General features: G+C 39.6%; 1 pseudogene; it reads right to left on the minus strand.

Annotated features, from left to right (window-relative positions):
• Positions 1 to 3,621: 3,621 nt before the first annotated feature.
• On the minus strand, positions 3,622 to 4,362 carry LOC109027187 (translationally-controlled tumor protein-like; annotated as a pseudogene).
• Between the last annotated feature and the right edge of the window lie 2,185 nt (positions 4,363 to 6,547).

The raw sequence follows: 6,547 nt of genomic DNA on the forward strand, positions 1-6,547 counted from the left end.
TGAACCTGGGAGGTGGAGGTTGCAGTGAGCCGAGATCGTGCCACTGCACTCCAGCCTAGGCAACAAGAGGGAAACTCCATCTCAAAAAAATAAAAATAAAAATAAAAAAAGTAAGTCAGAAAGCAAGAAAAACTTGTGCACTCAGAAGGGCAGACCAAGAAGAGAGGGCATGGCCGAGTGGACCAAAACTTAGAAAGTGGAAGCTGAAAATACAAAACACAGACTCTCCTGTGAACTAGTTCAGTTTCTTTACATCTGTGTACCAACAAACAGAAAGAGTAAGTAAACAACTCTCTTGGCTGATCTTGTCAAAAGGGACAACAGTTACAACTAGAAGTTGGTAAGTTGTTTTCATTTTCCTCTGTGCATGCCCTGTGAGTATAATTTGGTAAAATTATATATTATGATAGTCTATGGCATAATATTGTTTGGGCTTAAATTCAGTGTAAGTGAGATGAAAATTTTGGCAATTTCTCCTAACAACTAAAGGTATTTACAGATTTCTAACTCAAAGCCTTTGCATTAATCTGTGTGTTATTTTATTTTTCCTTTACTTCTCTTTTTTTTTTTTTTTTGAGACAGAGTCTTGCTCTGTCACTCAGGCTGGAGTGCAATGGCATGATCTCGGCTCACTGCAACCTCCACCTCCTGGGTTCAAGCGATTCTCCTGCCTCAGCCTCCTGAGTAACTGGGATTACAGGTGCACGCCACCAGGCCCAGCTAATTTTTCTATTTTTAGTAGAGACGGGGTTTCACCATGTTGGTCAGGCTGGTCTCGAACCCCTGACCTCGTGGTCTGCCTGCCTCAATTTCCCAAAGTGCTGGGATTGCAGTTGTGAGCCACCAGGCTTGGCCTCTTTTACTTCTTTTGTTAAAAAAAAAAAAAATTTAAGGCTTGCCCATTGTCAGTCTGATAAAATACAAATGCCATTCTTTTCTTTATCTTCTTATTGTATTACCCTTTAATAGGTAAAACTGGGAGAGAACAATGCTATTAATTCCATTTAGTTTATTGTTTATTTGCTTATTCTGCTTTTTTATTTGGAAGAAAAATTTAAGAACATATTTTTTTTCCATTTTCAAAATTGTCACAAAGTCTTAAAAACAAAGCAGATACTGTGTTTTATACCTCAAACGAAAATTCAGAGAAATACAAACATACCATGTAGCAAGTAAGCAATTGAATTCCTTCTTAAGCTTTATTGTAAAAAACAAACAAAAGGAAACATCCATGCATTCAAATATATATTAGCAACTCCTCTGATTTACTTGACAGGAGAAAGAGGCTGGGATTTGCCAACAGCCCACATACTCTGTGTGGACTTGGTTGACAGTGCTCTCCCCGTCCTTAGCTGTACCTGCACACTACACAGCAATAAGTCACCAAATGTGCTTAAGGAGAGCAGGAGAATTTACTGCTACCCAGTGTTTGGTAGCATAAAAACACAGTTACCACATCCATTATTCATGGTATTGGGTCAAATGTGTGAGCCCACACACCGCAGTGTGAAATGGCAAGGGATTCTACCCTTAATTCTTTCCTATCTTTCTAAGTGATCTCATCTACCCTGTGGCTTTGCTACCTTATCCTGATAATTGTCAAACCTTTGTGGAGAGACGGTTGACTGCTGATGACTCTGGCAGCCCTCTTTAGTTTGACTGATAAGGAGCCGACAGAGTGTCAACATCACCCAAGATTCCCATGTGCTGTGAGCATGAGTAGGCAACGTCCCTGGGCAGATGGCATCCAAGCTAGACTCATCTTCCTTCAAGTGCACGACTGCTCTCATTCTCACCATTGGTAAAAGATTGTTTTGAGTAGCAGGGGTCAGCTCATAATGGCTCCAGCTGGGTCCTACCCAAGCATAGTGTATTAGTCTGTTCTCACACTGCTATAAAGACCTGCCCCTGGTCTGGGTAATTTATAAAGGAAAGAGATTTAATTGACTCACAGTTCCTTGTGGCTGGGGAGGCCTCAGGAAACTTACAATCATGGCAGAAGGGGAAGCAAACATGTCCTTCTTCACATAGTGGCAGGAGAGAGAAGTGCCAGCAAGGAAAAGCCAGACACTTATAAAACCATCAGATCTCATGAGAACTCACTCACTATCATGAGGACAGCATGGGAGAAACTGACCCCATGATTCAATTACTTCCCACCAGGTTCCTCCCATGACACCTGAGGATAATGGGGATTACAATTCAAGATGAGATTTAGGTGGGGACACAGCCAAACCATATTACATAGCATGGGATAATCAGAGACTACATGAGCATCATCCATAACCTACTGTCTACTTGACCTCTCTTCTTGAATGTCCCACAGGTTCCTCAAACTCAGTACTCTGTTTTGCCTCCTATAGGCCTTCTTCATTCTGCCAGTTATCTAGAGGCAAAAACATCAGAATCACTTTCATTTCCATCATCTCTGTTCATAGCCAAGTGAAATTAAAGAATTATTGCCAATACTAAAAAAAATTAATATCTGTGGACTACTGTATGTCTGATGTCATCTAAAATGCACACCAGATACCTGAGATGTAAAGACGACTATAATTTCCTGTCTGGATTTTTCTAATTGGCCCAAAAAGGAAATGGTTTATACATCAGAGAATTGTGTTTTGATTCACACTTAAATTTACATAGTCCTTAATGTTAATGGTTGCTCCTTTAATAAATGTCTGTTGCATAGAACTGATATTAATTAATTTTGGTCCTACCTTGCATACATATTTCTTACATATTTGTAAAGTACCTGGGACCAGCTTCTTGTAGACCTGTTGTCCCAGGATGATGTTAATAGCTAACTATTTCACCTTCAGGAGTGTTTGTGTTTAGGTGATAAAAATTATATTTTCAACCAACATATATATGATATGTAATCTGGATATACCATTGTTTGACATTTTCTAAGTCCACTCTGCCCTTGGATCTCTAATCAGTTTAGTCTGAGACCCCATCCTGAGTAATTGCAGAAAGACCCTTCCTTTAGTTAGATTGTCGCACTCTTTGATATAGAGCAGGTGGGGACAGGGGATGTGGGCTTTCTTCACTGCCAGGTCCCAAGCCCATATTTCTTGCTAGCAAAAAACACAAGGTAAAATAAATATTCTTCATGAAGAAAGAAAAATTTTCCAGGTGCAGCGACTCACGCCTGTAATCCCAGCACTTTGGGAAGCCAAGGCAGGTGGATCACTTGAGGTCAGGAGTTTGAGATCAGCTTGGCCAACATGGTGAAACCCTGTCTCTACTAAAAATACAAACATTAGCCAGGTGTGGTGGCAAGAGCCTGTAATCCCAGCTACTTGAGAGGCTGAGGCAGGAGAATTGCTTGAACCCAGGAGGTGGAAGTTACAGTGAGCTGAGATCACACCACTGCACTCCAGCCTGGGTGACAGAGCAAGATTCTGTCTCAAAAAAAAAAGAAAAAAGAAAAATTTTAAGTAAAATTATACAAGAAAGAGAGAAAATTTAAAAAAAAAACAAATATTGAAATTAAAATACAGATTAAATATGAATGTAATGATTATAAGATAAAATAATTAGACTGATGATCAAGGAAATAAAAAGGTATAAAATATAAAATAGAATAAAAATATAAATTGGATCCATTAGTTTTTTTTTAGTTTAAATGCATTTTATTTTTTGACAACCTACATAACATGTTTTTCTTAAAAACAATGCCTCCACTCCAAATAAATCACGGTCAAAATAAATGAAGAGCTCAAGATGACATCAGCCCCATTTGTCTTAAGTCCTGGTGTTGTGTGGATGACAAGCAGAAGCCAGTTACAATGACAGGTGATAGATCAAAGTAATTGCCAAATTTGTTAACATTTTCCATTTCTAAATCATCCTTAAAGAAAATCATATATGGGGTCACACCATCTTCACGGTAGTCCAATAGAGCAACCATGCCATCTGGATTCATGTTTTCACAATTAAAGAACTGGTAGTTTTTGAAATTAGCAAGGATGTCCTTGATTTGTTTTGCAGCCTCTGTCATAAAAGGTTTTACTGTTTCTGGTCTCTGTTCTTCAAGTTTGGCTTTGATTGATTTCATGTAATCTTTGATGTACTTCTTGTAGGTTTCTTTTGTGAAACTTGTTTCCTGCAGGTGATGGTTCATGACAATATCAACACCAGTGATTACTGTGCTTTCTATACCTTCGCCCTAGGGGCATTCAGCGGCGGTATTACACCAATGAGCGAGTCATCAATGTTACCTTCTATCCTACTGACCATCTTCCCCTCCACCTCCAGGTACAGCCCGTCCATGATCTCCCAGATCTTGTAGATGTCGGAAAACATCTCGTCGTGGCTGATGAGGTCGCGGTAGATAATCATGATGGCGGCTGAAGGGAGACGATGCAGCACTAGCTTAGCAGGAGCCTGAAGCTCGCAGCAAGCGCGGTGCAGCCTGAGCGGTGCTAAGGTGGAGAGGGGAGCGAGTGGGGAAAAAAAAAAGCTAGATTCATTAGTCTTTTATGAAAAATATAAATATGGATTAAAAACAAAAATTCTAGGCTGAACTAGGAATAAATATAATTTCAAAAGGATGTGAAAGTATTATTTTAATATAAATATAAATAAAGACAAAGTAGGAAAAACAAAATAGAGGCAGAATACTTAAAGAATAAACAAGTAAAATTGAAATGGGGGAACTTAGATAAAATAAATAAGATAATATATGTAAAGTGCTTCTCACAGTAAAGTGATGTTGAGACGTTGCTCCATAAAACAACATTTATCTTTTATAAAATTTGAAAATAAAACATGAGGGGATAATGGGGGCAGGAAGGAGGAGAGTCCTAGTGAAAGCAAACGAGGAGTCTTTGGCAAAATTCTCATTTAGCTTTCTCTAGAGTTGGGTCCTGGATAGCTGGGAGATAGGAAGCACAGAGGAATACAAGGTCCCTATCCCCTCTGCCCTCGTCCCATGTCCCCAGCAACCTTTATGGTATTCATCAGAGGGGACCCGGAGCTGTCTGAAAGAGCCTCACCACAAACTGGATTCGTTGACTTCACACTTGCTCAGCCACCACCTCTTTTCTTTGGAATCCATAAGAACAGCACACACAGGGATCCAAAAGTGCACTGAAAGTATTTGGTAGTCCTCAGTGTAAGCACAGATGGCTTCCCATTCTCACCCTTAGATGCAAAAATGTGTCCTAGTAGTAATGGTAGTTAGTGATAATATTCTGAATATCTATGAGATGGCCATATTTCTTCATAATCTGTTTAAAGAATGGATTTAAAAGTCACCTGGAAGTGGAAGCATTTAACTAATGTTTAAATAAAATTGTGTTAGAATGATGCTAGCAAGTGAGAGATTTCTGGTAAAGTGAAAATGAAGGTTCTATCAAGGACAAAAACACAATTTAGGAAAAGGAAGCATTAAGGTTCACACAATAATTTATATTTATATATATATTTGCACACACAAAATCTATATATGTATAAATATATTTCATATATAACCCCCCAACACAAGACAGCAAGTTCACCCTCTGGAGATAGCCTTACTTATAAAATAGAGATAAATATTAAGAAATCAAGGCAATAACAGGCACTCAGTCAAGGAAGCAACTTCTAGGGAATACTTTAGATCCCTTCACTGGTCTACACATATTTGTATGAAGATTCAGCTAGGAATGCCTTTGACAGAAACTGTACTGTGATCACAGTGACCCTAAAACTTGAGCATGCTTCAGTATCGCTGGACTCTGAGATGCAGATTCAGGACATTGGCGTGGGGCCAGAGAATGTGCATTTCCAGCAAGTTCCCAGATAATCTTTATGCTGTTGGTCAGAGGACCACACTTTGAGAGCCACAGGCTTATATTTAAAAGCATGTTAATTTTCTCGTACAACAAGAAGACTGGAGGTAGATGGTTTCCGGTTGGCTGTGGCTCTATAAGGTCTTTAAAGGCAAAATCTCTTTCTAATTTACCGTTCTGACATCTTTGGGTATTAGCACATTATCCATAGAAATGTGACCTCCCTGCCCCCCATCCTGGCCCCGTGGTCACAGCATAGCCAACACAGTTCCAAGGCTTCTATCTTCACATTGTCAGATCCCAGAGAAGTTCCTCTTCAAAAGTTTAGTTTGTTTAGTTTCCTTATTCTCTACTTTCAACGTCCAACTTCCTTATCCTTTTTGCCTCCCTGCTCCTGGTTCCAGTAAACAACTCTCCCACTGGTCCTTATCTACAGAGCCCACATCTGCTATTCACTCTGTAATTTACCACTCTCACTGTAACAGCTCTTCCCGCCAAAGCTGTCTTTCAAGTTAGCCAATTGGGTTCAGTTTAGATTGTGTGGTCCAACTCCAGCCAACAGGGACAGGACACAGTAGTAGGGACAAGCTGCGTTAGGAATAAAAATCCTTTCCCTCCTTTGTTCAGTGTGCTCTCATGGCAACTGAGAGAAGCACTCTTCTGCAGAAGTAAATTTGCCTTGCTGAGAAATCTTTTGTTTGAGTGCTCATTTTCTTTGCAACTCCGAGCTTTGCTTCTAACATGATCCCATTCAAGGCAGGAAGAAA

This window comes from Gorilla gorilla, chromosome 5, assembly GCF_029281585.2.
Source record: "Gorilla gorilla gorilla isolate KB3781 chromosome 5, NHGRI_mGorGor1-v2.1_pri, whole genome shotgun sequence".
NCBI classification, from domain to species: Eukaryota; Metazoa; Chordata; class Mammalia; order Primates; family Hominidae; genus Gorilla; species Gorilla gorilla.